This window comes from Desmodus rotundus, chromosome 12 (genome assembly GCF_022682495.2).
Source record: "Desmodus rotundus isolate HL8 chromosome 12, HLdesRot8A.1, whole genome shotgun sequence".
In the NCBI taxonomy this organism is placed as follows: domain Eukaryota; kingdom Metazoa; phylum Chordata; class Mammalia; order Chiroptera; family Phyllostomidae; genus Desmodus; species Desmodus rotundus.
The window spans coordinates 97,360,508-97,374,905 of record NC_071398.1 but is presented as its reverse complement, the minus strand read 5'-3'; the positions used below and the strand labels follow the sequence as shown (position 1 = coordinate 97,374,905).

The 14,398-nt window shown below is 43.5% G+C and overlaps 1 protein-coding gene across 4 annotated transcripts in view; it reads left to right on the top strand.

Moving 5' to 3' along the window:
• Nucleotides 1-479: 479 nt before the first annotated feature.
• The window catches only part of PRRC2C (proline rich coiled-coil 2C), a 76,697-nt gene continuing 62,778 nt past the window's right edge, over nt 480-14,398 (top strand). For all 4 annotated transcript variants that reach the window (XM_045189626.2, XM_024553468.3, XM_024553464.3 and 1 more), the window contains exon 1: nt 480-694. The gene's annotated coding sequence lies outside the window, so the exon portion shown is untranslated. The remainder of the gene's footprint in view (nt 695-14,398) is intronic.

Here is a 14,398-nt window from a genome sequence, read left to right as displayed (position 1 = left end):
TGAATTTAATGGCTTCAAAATATTACGTAATATAGATGTTTCATAACGCAGTTACGTCTTTATCAACGGGCAGGTTTTGGTATTATGAATGTTGCACATGTACCTTTCTGAAAAACATCAAGGTATTGTCAAATATGAAGATTAAAGATTATTCATAGTTTAATTCTGATTCACACTGCCAGACCGTCGCGAAGCAATTCACACACCTATCCACCGCACACAGCAGTGCTCGCTCTCCTTCGGTGAGGCACAAGGACCTGTCATCGCGGTTTACTCAAGAGGTCCTGCAGTTCCCGGCTCACTGTTTCCCGGGAATTCTGACTGCGGGAACTCCCTCCGTCCAGCAGGTGGCAACGTCGCCTTCCGCCGGGGTTGGGTCGCCACGGAGGCTTCACGTGATCGAGCCGTCTCTGCGCCGGAGCGCGGTCTTGCGGAGATTGCCTTACGTACGCCGCGGCATGACGTCATACGTAGGGGCTGGCTAGCCGCCATCTTGCTTCTTTTTCTCGCTTGCTCTCAGCCTTTCGGGCGGCAGCGAAAGTGCTTTGGCGGTTTGTCCATCCGCAGCTGCGGCTCTGCCAGTCCTGTGGTCTTTCAGCCACTCCCTGCGCTTAGCCCTCCCCTTCCCCTTCCCCGGGTCAGAGGTCGCAGAGACCCTCGAAGTGCGCACACATTCGGCTTGACACCCTGGCCGGTAAGAAAAGCAGCGCGACGGAGGGGCCGCGATCACCGCGGGCCCTATTGGGGCAGGCTGGCGTGGGAACACCCCGAGACTGGGGAGCCGCGTGGGGAGGGCCTGGGGCCCGGGCATCCCGCCCTTTTTCTGCGGCGATCTCCCTCCCCGTGCCTGGGGAAGTCTCGGTCTCCTGCTCGGTGAGCGGGAAACCGGAGTCAGACCCGCCCCATGTGGTCTGCTGCGGGAGTTCCGGACCCGCCGGCCTCTCCCACCCACCCGGCCTGGCTTGGGGACCGCGCGCGTGGCCGGGGAGGCGAAGGGGGTTTCCTTCCCGTGGGGTGGGCGAGCGCGCGGCCTCTCTGCGGCGGCCCCACCGACCACTCCAGGGCTCTCCCAGGGCCTCTCCTGCCCGCCTTGCGTGTGTGTGTGTAGCGTGGGGGGAATTGCAGCGAGCGGGGTCCGGGAGGCCGAGTTACAGACCTGACTCGGTGAGAGGCGCACGGAGTAATGGGGACAAGCCCTGCTTCCGCTAGGGACGCGCTGCCCCAACTCCCGCGGAGGGTTCGCGTAGGTTTTCGCACCCTAGGCCTCTCCATCCCCTAACCTGCGTGGTCAGTCCCACTCTGCGACTGCTCCAGTTTGAGGTACCAGTAATGTTGTGTATGTTACCGGCTAGGCCCACTGTAGGACTTGAAGAAAAAGGCAGGGGGGCCAATGAACACGGATAAATTCTTCGTTGGCCCTAGAGGAATGCGTCAAATTCCTGTAAAGGGATGCATGTTTGTTTTGACTTGATTTGAGATTTCTTTGGGAGATTTCCGACATGCCTGATGTTTGCTCGTTTCTGAAGCCACCCGGATTTCCGCATTGGCTGTTTTTCAGCCTAGGCTCATAGATTCTTACCTCGCCAGGGTATTCGAAATTGTACTGTAGGCGGCTGTGCTGTGAGATTTCATTTGGAATGAAAATTCCACTAGAAACATCAGGATCCTTGATTAAGTGCTCGATAGCTTATTCCTGCAAATAAAAGGGATACTTAAGCGCCCACCAAGCCTTCCTCTCGTATTTGTTAAAAGTAGACTTATCCTCCTCTCTTGGTAATAAAGATGCTGCTCCAACTGGAGCCATTTTTAGGTGTGTGTCTCAGATGCACTGCAGCATCTTTTCTGACCCCCCTCAGATGCATTGGTTTCCTAAAACTGTTAGGTTGAATTTGAATTTTAGCTTTAGCAAATTGTCATATTGTCTCTCCTGTTTTAATAAAGGGACTTTCAGAACACAGACTTTTTACTTTTAATATTTTGGTCTGGTGAGCTTATAGATGTGGCTGTTAGGTTGACCTTTTTCTGTGTACTAAACACAGCAGTCAGCCCTTCACACGCGTTAACCCTTTTTAATCTACAGCAAACCTTTGAGGGAGGTGCTATTTATTATCATCCCCATTTTACAGATGAGGAAGTGAAATTGGAGAGATGAAAGCAGTTTGCAGTAACTGGTGGTGCTGTATAGAATCAAATCCAGACTGTCTGAACCCAAGGAGATGTTCTGAGTCTAAACCATCAAACTGCTTCCCTGTTCCGTGTAATTTTATGAACTATGGGAACATTAAAATACAGCATTATTACCCTAGTTTCTCCCACTTAAGTATAGAAACATTGTTACATGTGAAGGTGTAAAGAATGGATTATAGCTGTTTTGGGGATGGGGTAGAAGCTCATTTTTGTACCCTTTTCTATTTAAAGGTCAGTCAAGTAAAACTAACTCTACAGTATGACAAAAAAATTTTAAATTTTGTGATTTGGCCTATATTATTGATATAGTATTTCCTCATCTGTGAAATGGAGTTGATGATGATAATAATAATAGCTTCTCCCCAGAAGGCTTGCTGTAGGATTAACAAAGATAATGTAGGTAGAGGATTTATCACTGTGCTCAGTACATAGTAAAAGGTAAGTACGTAGTGGAGGAAGAATGGCAGAATATTGGCAAATACTGTCTCCCAAGCAGCAAAGGGCATCTGCCCAGAAAGTATCCATCTGTGTGATATGAAATATAAGAGACATTTATTGAAGAAGATACAAGATACAAGAAACATGGTACATAGGACAATGACTCCTCAGTCCCCTTTAAAGTAGGCACCTGGGACCTCACACAGTTCTCCCAATAGCCATCAGCCGCCCCATCGTATTTTCCTGAATCTCATTGGCAGTCTGAAATCTCTTCTCTTTCAAGGTGATTTTAGGTTTGGGAAAAGCCAGAAGTCACAGAGCGCCAAATCTGGGCTATAGGGGACTGAGACACCTGGGTGATTTGATGTTTCAGAAAAAAACCAAAAAAACCCCCCAAAACCTTGGCCCTGGCTGGTGTAGCTCAGTGGATTGAACACAGGCCTGCAAACTAAAGGGTTGCCAGTTCAGTTCCCAGTCAGGGCACATGCCTGGATTGTGGACCTGGCCCCCAGTAAGGGGCATGAGAGAGGCAACCGCACATTGATGTTTCTCTCCCCCTCTCTCCTTCCCTTCCCCTCTTCCCCTTAAAATAAATAAATTAATTTAAAAAAAAAAACTTGGCAGCAGATATGATACATGAGCCCACGCATTGCCTTGATAGAGCCGTCAGTCACCAGTTGCCCATAGCTGTGGCCTTCTGAATCATCCAAATAGTTTCCACAGAGGAATGTTTAAGCTTAATGCAAAATTTGATGCAAATTCATTGCTCTCCTTGCTCAGTCATTTTGAATGTGATGGCCACACAATACACTTGCTCACTCAACGGCATCTACTGCGCCCACTGACTAGTACAGTGACGTCTTCATTGTTCGGACACGCACATTCCAGTCCACTATCCTTGGCTGTCAGGTTATGTTGATGTTGCGCAAACTCTTATTATGTTTCGGCTGGACTTTTTCCGGACAGGCCTTGTATTCTCAGAAAGGAGTATATACTCTGGAAATGAAAGACCTAGATTTTATGTTCTCTTTTCTATTAAAGACTTTTTTCACACATCCATGCTGGATTTTCTTAAAGATTTCTTAATGCTGTAGAGTCTAACTCTGTAATCAGTATATTACATGTAGCTGAAATACAGAAGTCCGGGCTCATTCCAGCCCATCCCCACCCACTGCTACTCAAGTCTCGCCATCCTTACTGGTAAAATGTCTTTGCAGAGTTTTATGTCCCTCTCTCCCTCTCCAGTGGTTTCCTCCCACCCCTCAAACAGTGCTTCAGTTTGTAAGTCAGTTTAATGATTTGCACAAATATTTGTACCATATTTGTTGTGTAAGACAAGGACTGAACATTGATACAAATGTTAACACAAATTGGTACAGAGTCCTATTGTTCTAGTGAATGACATCCAAAAATTGTCTGACTGAGTTGTGACTAAGGAACTTCCAGTAAATTGAGATTTGTCACCTTGTAAATAGGGTAACACAGTGAAAGCTTATCTCGGTCTGTTAACTGTAGCTTAGAAGTCTTGAGAATTAGTTTACTGAGTCACAGCATTTTAAATTTCCATTGATGTGTCAGTCAAGACATCTTGTGAGTAAAAGTGTTCTCTAGAGAGGGTAACTTCAGTAAATTTTCTATAGTATATTTTTACCAACCTCCAGAAAGGCTAAATAGATACTGATCTTCTGCTAGTTGTACTTCTAGTTGTTTTGCTCTAGATTAACAGAATGCCAGTCATGTTTTGGGACTTGTGTATGCATGTATTTGCTCCCAAGTCAGATCAGACAAGGGCTGTTACTGAGTTTCAACACTTGTCTAGTTGGGAGACAAAAACTTTGATATGGTTGGCTGATACTTAGAGTCTGAACACAAAATAGCGATGAAGTTACTGGCCCCTGGTGCTGCTGGTGCTGTGCATCATGGGGGGGGGGGCGGGGGGCAGGGAGGTGGACAGTCAGGGTTTGTGGAGCATAGCTGGGGTTGAAACACTGTTGGATATTCTTTACATAGCACATCATCTGGTAATTTTCTCTCTACTTGTTGGTATTCCAGAACTTGTCTCTTCCTTTTCTAGACTGTGTCTGTGTTCCCATCCCTTTGCACAGGGGGTGGCACATACCTAGAGGTTATCGAATGAAAGAGATTGGGAAACGGGAGAACAGACCCACAGCTGCGGTTCGGCTGATGACTGACTCAGTGGAGCAGAACACCCTGTGGCTCTCCCTCCTTTATGTACCCACTAGCATAGCATCAGAGCTTTCCAGTAGTGGGTGTACTGTGCATTGTGAGGTTTTTTCGCATCAAAGATTCTTTTGGTAAGGCCCAGTAATCTGAGGAAAATGGCTTTTGGTTCCCTCTGCCAAGATGTTCACAGTCTTAGGAATTAATGATAAAAGTTATTGAGTGATTTTTTAATTTGTACCAGAAGGTAAAACTGAAGATGATATGAACAGGTAAGGGAAATTTGGGGCAGAAACCCCATTTGTGGAAAATTGCCCAGTTGGCTACAAGTGGAGACGTGATGGCCTGCAGAGATCAAAGAAATTGTAAATATTGATATTTGCTGAGCACTCAGCTTGCAGGTGCTGAGCTAAGAACGTCTTGTAGATTATCTCCTCAATCTGTATCGGAGGTTTAGGACGTGGGTTACTTTATCCCCAGTATACCACTGGAAAACTGGAATTTAAAGAGATGTAAGGAATTTGCTCAAAATCGGTTAGCTCATATGTGGGGTCTGAACCATTGATCCAGAGCCTGAGTGCTTCACTTCTGTATTCCATGGATTTCCCCGTGGCCAGTATTTCTCAGACAAGACGTTCACAGTTTTTGCTTTATCTTCAAGCCATCTGTCTGTTAATGTCTTTCTTTAATTCAGCTGACTTTTAGTTAAAAGAAAATTTTACATGATTGTTTGGTTTTACAGTTTCCCCCCAATGTGTGTTAAAATAAGTGTAATTTTAAACATTCCTCTGTGGACCACTTAAAATCACTATAATACACCATCAGCAGTCTTGTATCCCACCCTTTGGGACATAACTGCTAAGAAGTGAGTGCTGGACAGGCCTGGGCAACGGTTGGAACTGATGGAGGCCAGAAGTGATTAAGCCTAGAACAGAATAGATTCATAAAACAGGAAATGGCAGCATCACAGGAAGAGAGAGAGAAATTGGAGCCATAACTGCATAACTGGGACAAGCATTTCCATGATGAACTGCAAAGTGGAGTGAGTGGGTTTATTTAGAGTTGTTACGGGATGCTTCAGACAGTCTACGGTAAGAAAAGGAGAACAAGAATGAGTAAGTGAGGAAGGAAGTCCCTAGTGAGAGAAGGGTGGAAGAGAATAAATCTGAGAAGTTGGATTATTAGAGTCAAATACAGCGGAGCTCAGAATACTACTGTGTATGAGAGGTGGCCTTTGGATTTGGCTGAGAAACCCTTGGTGGCCTGAGAGAACCTGGGTCAGGTCATGAGGGTGAAAGGTTAAGCAGGGAGGACTGAGTAGTGAGGCCTCTTAATTTTTAGTCATGTTGAAACTCAATTGAACTCTGGATTTGGAGTTTAAAAACATAAGTTAGTCAGCTATTAACTGGGCCAGTGACTTGGCCTCTTCAGGTTTTAAGTATATTGATCTGTGAAATAAGAAGAGTACCTTTTCCCCAATCAGAACATTGTGTCAAAGATCACATTAAATGTGTTTCCATGTATCTTTTGAATTTAATATTCTTTGATATCATGCAAATCTTGACCACATTTCAAACAACAAAAGAGACCATGAAAAATAGGTAGTTAAAGGTAAAGGGAGAAAAGGTTCTCTATGAAGTTGGACGATACCCTCCAAACAGATCTTGAGTCTGCACAGTAAGAGGTGGATGCATATGTTGGTGGAGAATGGGTGTCTGGAGAAGTTAATAACTGACCTTCCCCTCTCCCTCTCTTGGGCGAATAATCCGAAAGCGTAGAGCTGCGGTGTGCGGTTTGTGCGGGGCTGAAGGCGGCAGCAGACTGAAATCCTGTCTGCAGCGTCCTGTGTCCTGGCCGGGGCTGGGCGCGGGCGGTGGCAGGGTGGGGGTTGTGTGACCACTTCCCTCGGAGGGCATCAGCCCCACACGCAGAGGAGTGCCTGTGACTTCCCAGGAGGACATGCTCCTCTGTGTGCACACGGGCCCTGTGTAGGCTAGGGTGCTCTGCAAGGCTCCTGAAGGAGGCGTGTTAAGGACATGTTTAGAAATACATCAGGAGCAATTTGGAGACTGGAGAAGTGGTCACTAAGGAATAAAAAGCTTAGAACTTTTTCCTGAGGTTAGGTAAATAGTTAGGCAAGTACAGAATTCAGTTTACCCAGTGCTGTTTTGAAGATGGGTATTATAGCTTATTAAATATTTCTCGTGAATGGGAAACAATATATTAAATGTTGTACATCATCAGATTTTAAAGAGGGGAGGAAAATATTATCTTCAAAAATCACTAATTTTTCAGTTCATATTAACATTCAGATTATTAGCAGTATGGCTAGTGTAGGTTGGCCTGTGTTTTAAGTAACTGGTTTTAACATTGGGTTGAAATGTTGTAGATCTTAATTGAAGAAACACAATATGGGAGGTATAGAGCTGCTTCTGAAAGTTAGGAAAATGGAACAGATACAGGAACTTTATTTTAAAAGCAGAATAAAAGGTGATGGAAATAAGGCTTTGACAGAGGTGGAGGTTGGTTACATTGCTGTGTGAGTGCTTAGATTAGGAAACACTGGACTTTCTGGTGTGCGGTTCTATGAGTTTTAATTTGTGTAGGCCTGCAGCCCACACCACAAGCTAGGGCAGAATGTAGAAAGACGAAATATCACCCGGTTGTAGAACCAGTCTTCTGACATTTTGGAGGCAGAAAAAATCTGTCTTCCTGTTGAACTATTGAATAAGGATTAAAAAGGCAAGAATAGCCTACATGTATTGATTGCATGGCTTCCTGACCGGAAAAGAAAAATTCTTCAGTTACATTATTAGTTCTGTCTTGATACACGAAGGCAGAAGGTGGGAGAAAGAAAGAGATGGGTGGGTGTCCATGCCCCCAGACAGGCATGTCAGGTTGAAGGATAGCCAGCCCTTGGTGGGGAGGGGTGCTAACCGATTCTCTACACTTAGAAATTCCAGCTGGAAATTCCAGCCTTTACAGGCAGCCCTTGAATTACATGTTCCAATTTCCAAGGGCCTGAGCCCTTCTCACCTTCTAATTAGGACTCCAACAGATTTATTTTACACTGTTTTTTAAATGACGATTTTTAATGCTTTTGCTGTAGTGCTATTTCTTGTTAAAGGCATTCAATATGTGGTGTTCTTAGCTTTATCATTACAGCTTCAAGTGGCATCTTAAAAATATTTGATGTCACTAGTTTTAGAATTACTAATGATTGACTATAACAATTAGAAATGGAAGTGACCTTAGAACTTGACCAGTTCAACCTCTTACCCAAAGCAGGAATTATCTTTTAAGATGTTTCAGACACAGAGTTAGCTTGCTTTTTTTGAATGCATCTGGTGATCAAGAGGATGCTATAGTTAACCTTTAACAATCATATCTTACTTAAGGTCTTCCAAATATTTGAACATCATACTGGCATTCAAACCTCATCACTTTCCCTTTACTTCAATCATCTGCACTAGGATTTGGCTTTCTTTTCAGAGGTTTGTTTTTGGGCTTTTTTCTTTTTAGAAGGTTATGTGTCTCTTTACAAGAGTTATACTGTATCTTTAAAAGAAGAAAGCAAGCCTTGGGGGAAGCGGGTACAGCAAGAGAGGTAGGGAGGATTGTCCAAGTTTATTTCCTAGAAGCACCCTTCTAGCAGTTCCTTGGGGCATGAGATGCAAATTTTGTGCCTCAGCAGAATTACGGATCGCTTCATTTCACAGCTCTTTGGGTTGCTTGGCAATTGTGAAAATAGAGAATGCTAGGAATTAGTTTTAAGATAACTTGTTTATACCTATGGATAAACTGAACAGTTAGAAAGTTTTTCCTTTGTATCCAGCTTAGTTTGTTTTTAATATTTGTCTTAATGAAGTCCAGGTTTGAGCACAATATTTTAAACATTGTGAGGGGGAAAAAGTACACCACAAAATTCAGTGGAATTTGTACAATTCCAGATCCGTGCATCAATGTTCTCCTCAAGTCACAGGTCTTACAAAGCACGGCTGTCACGATACCGTCACTGGCTCCTGTTTCGTATTAGCAGGCTGGGTCTGTGTTCTGTACTTGTTTAGTTTCTGAACTATGGCTGTATAACTGTTCTTCTACCCAATTTAATTCTCCCTAGCATTCCAAGACCTTTCTGAATCTTAAAGTCATTGACTGCATGTTACTCTCAAGTATAAAATAATTTAAGGAGGGGTGTGTAAGGACTAGTACTTTGATTAATGAATGTCTTTAATATCTAGTGGGGGAGAGTTCATCTAAATGTAAACTTTTCAGGAAGTTTGTATTTTGTGAACACTGCCTCATTGGCCTGCAATTTAGAGGAGTATGATAAATTTACTGACTTTTTGTTTTCAATGGAAAATGTAGTTATAATTTGAGTGATGGACAAAATGCTGTTTTTCTGAGGTTAATACATCGGTCCTCCCTGTTTGTCACCTCTGGCTGCTGTGAGAAAATACCATTGCCTAGGTGATTTAGACAGTAAAAGTTTATCACAGATCTGGAAGTGTAATGAATCAATTTATTTATCACAGAGGCTGGAAGTCCAAGATCAGGGTGCCAGCGGTTAGGTTCCACCTTGCACGTGGCCTTCTCTCACATTGCAGGGCTGGCATCTCCTCCTCCTACTTAATAAGAGCACTGGTCCCCCATGAGACCCCACCGCCATCACAGCACCTAAACCAAGTCATCTCCCAGTGGTCCTATCCAAACACATCCATCACGTTGGGAATTAGGACTTCAACATATGGATGGGGGGGCACAATTTAGTATATAGCACCCCCCTTTTACAGTCTATAGTGCATTGATTCTTACACTTTTTTAAAGATTTTATTTATTTATTTTAGAGAGGGGGAGGGAGGGAGAAAGAGAAGGAGAGAAACATCACTGTGTGGTTGCCTCTCATGCACCCCTTGTTTTGGGGACCTGGCCTGCAACCCAGGCATGTGCCCTGACTAGAAATCAAAGTGGCGACCCTTTGGTCTGCAGCCTGAGCTCAATCCACTGAGCCACACCAGCCAGGGCTGATACTTACACTTTTTCATTGTACTTCAAAATGACATTTCTGCAACAGATAAAATGCTTTTGTTGATAGAGATTAGAGGTGATATTGTGGTTTTTTGGTATAATTTTTTATCCTTGATATTTTACTCTGTTGTAGCACAAGTTTTGATAGTAAAAACTTGAATCTCGTAGAGTCTCTTAACCTCATGATATGTTATTTATTATTATATATTTTAAAGGTTTGATGTTTATGTCTTCTATAAGGAAAATTGAATTCTGACTTTCATAAGGTTTTTATTGTGGGCACTGGCTTTGATGTCAAGCTCGGATTTAATCTTGGCCCCTCACTGTTGGCTGAATGTGTTTGAGGCCACTTAGTTTACTTCTCTCAGGTGGTTTCTTCATGGGTAAGTTTTGGTGACTTGGGTTATGAGCTCTTGTTCCCAATCCGATACTCTATACATTATACTCCATCTCTAGAGCCTCATTTTCTTTTAATTGGCTTCAAGAGGCATTACTAAATTAGAATGTATAAAACTTGGATTCCTCTTTATGTTAGAATTGGGGAAAATGAATATCGAAGATTACTCAAGTTCAGGGAGAATGGCTCTGTGAAATTGGGGAGAGGAAGATGTTTGGGAGAACAGATGAGCTTTTTCAAAAAAAAAAAGTTTTTTTAAGAGAGAGAGATTTATTGTTCCACTTATGTATGCATTCATTGGTTGATTCTTTTACATGCCCTGACTGGGGATCGAACCTACAACCTTGGCTTATCTGGACAATTTTTAACCAAACTACCCTGCCAGGGCCAAAAAAAACACCTCTTTTGGAATAATTTTAATCTTACAGAAAAGTTATGAAACAAATGCAGAAAGTCCCATGTTCCTCCATCTGTATTCCTAAGTGTTAATAGTTCACCAAATTTGTTTCATCATTCTCTGTGTGTTCCTCTACATGTGTACATGTATAGTGTGTATGTGTGTGATCAAATTTAAACCACAAGCTCCTGTGCCTCTACTTTTCTCACTCAAAAAGAGTTTAAGTACGCTTCCTCCTTTTGCATTTACATGAATAAAGCAACCCATGGAAACTTGACTCAGCAAGCATTCAGTGATCACTGTTGTTAGACCTTCTGTTCATCCTTGTTGAAACTGCCCCTCCCTTCTATTCTCAGCATTCTCTCCCCCCTCAACTTCCAGGAAATGCTCCTTTGACCGATCCCCTGGCAGCAGCCTCTTCTCCCTGGCTTGTCTCACACCTCTGCTGGACCAGCACAGTTCTCCTTCCTTCCTCACCTCTCTCAGTCCAGCTGCCTGGTGCTTCCCGCCACTCCCCCGCCTGGACGAGGAGCTGGACATCTGAGGAGAGTGTTCCAGCTGTCCAGACTGCAGAGTACTGAGTTTCTATGGTGCTGGCCAGTGCCACTTAGGCTATCTTTCCTCCAGGTTCTTTGCAAACCTGTTCCAGCCTTCTCAAGTTTCCAAATGTTACCTGCACTCCGCTGATGAGGACAGTGTGTCTCTTTTTCATCTGTTTCTAGTAGCACCTGATGATATAGTAGGCACTAGGTAATGTTTGTTTGAGTGAATGGGGGAACTCAGCATTTTGAGTTTGTAGTTCTGTTGGAAATTTTAAGTTGTTTTCTTTAAACGATTAAAAATGTGTGTCTAAAGATTGTAGTTTGAAGGAAGGTTTTGGGAATTATCCTTACCGGAGCAGTGAGCTGGAGATGAGATGGTTGAAGCAGAAAGCACGTGGAAAAGGGGGAGAGGGGGATGGCAGCAGCCTGTTAGCATTCATGTAGACAGGGGTAGGAAGAGAAGGAGACTGAAAGCGTCCGGAGTCACAGAGACCAAAGAAAATGGCTTATGAAGAAGCTATTTCTTATATTTGTATGCGATGGCTGACTTATTACTTAGTAGACATACTTCCTTGTTCAGCAAGATGTTTGTGCAGTATGTATGGTATTCTCATCTGGAAATGGCCCCAGTTTCTTTTTAATGGTAACTGTTTAAATCAGTGGGTCATTGTACTATATTTACCAGAGGAACTAAACTCACCCCAGGAAAAATGAGGAAAAGGAGAAAAACGCAGCCTGGATGGATGCTTAGAAGTCCATCGTAGATAGAACTGTAACTGTCATTTAAGAAGTCCAAGGTGACAATTTGCAATTTTTTTTGCCAAATATACTAGATTTTAAGTATGACTTAAAATATTTTTGGCATCGAATACTTTTAAGTCCTTCTGTGATTGATAAATGAGTAACCTTAGAATCTTACAATTTTTAGCACTGAAGGAATTTTAGGGATCACAGCTTAATCAACAATCTGTTTGCTTAAAGAACATTGGCTTTTTTCTTTATTTCTTCCTTTTTTTTCTTAACATTTTTGCCCCCAAAATATCTGCTTAAAAGGTAGTTAATTGTTCAAAATCTGGAAAATGCAGATGAACATGTTTTGGTACAACTAATTTCAATGAAAAATGGTAGGTTTTGGGGGTTTTTTGTTGTTGTTGTTGTTGTTGTTTTTTTACCAGAATTGCTCAGTTGGTCACAGAACCTTGAACTTGGGAATATGATTGCTTTCTCTTCCCTTAAACAAAGAAAGGGGGTATGTTATTCAGATAGCTTTGATTTTGCAGTTACCCTTGGCTCTTAAATGATTTCAATTTTTAGGTACGTAGCAAGCAGAACAGTAACATTAAAAGTGTTTTCAACGATGTACAAATAACAAGAAATGTTTCAAAGTTAAAAGTGATATAAGAAGAGGATGGAGTTCTTTGGTCTCCTTCCTATAACTGTGCCGATCCTTGTTTTGAAGTCAGAAGTTAGCAAGTTGAAAAGAAATGTTCCTATTGACCTTACTGTTTCAAGGGTTTTGAATTACTATTTTATGTAAATTATACAATTTTGTTACTTAAGTGTGGGCCTGCCAAATGCAGCCAAGCATTAACTCAGCCGTTGAGATATTTTTATTAGTTTTTGCCTGGCATTTAGAATAAATTCAGGCAATACTGCTTATCCTAGACTAACTACTAGGTTCTGCTAAATCTGCCTTCTGCCTACTCCGGCTTTCTCTGACTTCCCCTCTGCCTCTCAGGCATGACCTCTGTGTTCAGTGGCACCTCCTTCTCCCAGACCACAGCTGGTTTGCTTTCTCAGTGCTCCTCAGTGTCTTTATTGTAGACACTCGGAGGGAGCTTTTCAAAGAGCACCACTGCCAGCCCAGCCCAGCAATTCTGATCCAGTTGGTCTGGCATGAGGCCTGGACTGGAGTGTCTCCTACAGCTTTCCTGGGTAAGTCTGTGCACCCTGGGTTTTTCCATCCCATCCAACTTCTCCTTCCCCTGTGCTCTCTCTCCACCCAGTAAGGTGTTCCATCCCCATGTTTTTGTTTACTTACTTATTGTTTGTTAAAAGTTCCATGGAGACAGGGTCACTGTCTGTTCTCACAACCTAACATCTGAAGCAGCATTTGACTGTATTAGTTTTCAACGCAGTTTGCTTATAGCTATTGTTGAATGACTGTGGCTCTGAAGCAGGGGGGAGGTCCTGTGTTCTTCCCATGCTGGCGTAGAGGATGGCTGTGCTCCGTGGTATTTCAGAGAATACACCAAAGTACTCAGCAGACTTGGAGCGGACCTTGTTTTCAATAAGGCTTTAGTATCCAGGAGATCTCTCATCCCTCGGAAACAGTGTTTCATCATACGTGTGGGTCCGGTTCCCAAGCCAGGGCTCAGAAGGAAGAGGCATTGCCATAGGTGCAAGCAGCTGTGAAGGTGTGAGGAAGGTTCACGACGATCCTGTATCTAGTCTCCATTTTTCAGCCATAGCAACATCATCTGTGTCTAGGCTGTTGCAGTCTGCGATGTCTCTGCATTCCACTCTTGGCCCCTGTCACCTATTCTCCTCCTAGTAGCCAGAATGATACTTCTAGACCAACAGGCACAGCTCCCTGCTCAGAATCTAATGGTTCCCCATTGCTTCCATGGGGAAGGGAGGGAGAAAGAGAGGGAAAGAAACATGTGCCAGAGAAACACTGATCAGTAGCCTCTTGCACACCCCCATCTGGGGACCTAGCCCACAACCCAGGCATATGCCCTGACTGGGAATCGAACCTGCAACCTTCTGATTCCAGGAGGGCACTCAACCTGTTGAGCCACACTAGCCTTTTCCTCAGAGAGGCCCCACCCTCCTCCAGAGAGGGGAGAGGAACTGGAGGTTAAATTTATAGCTTGTGGCCAGTGATTTAATTAGCAGTGCTATTAAAATCCCTGAACTCCATTGGTTGGGGGACTTCCTGGAAGTGGAGCACCGGAGACTCCTGTGCTCAGGACCCTTCTGGGTCTCCTCCTGCTCATCTCTTAATCTGGCTATATCCTTGACCATCTTTGTAATAAACCAGTAATCTAGTAAATACATTGTTCCCCTGAGTTCTATGCAATGCTCTATTAAATTAACCAAACCTCTGGTTTATAGCCAGCCAGTCAGAAGCCCAGGCAAACCTTGGGCTTTCAAATGGCATCTGAAGTGGTGGTGGCAGTGATGATCTGTGGGGGCTGAGCCCTTGTTAACCTGTGGGATTTGATG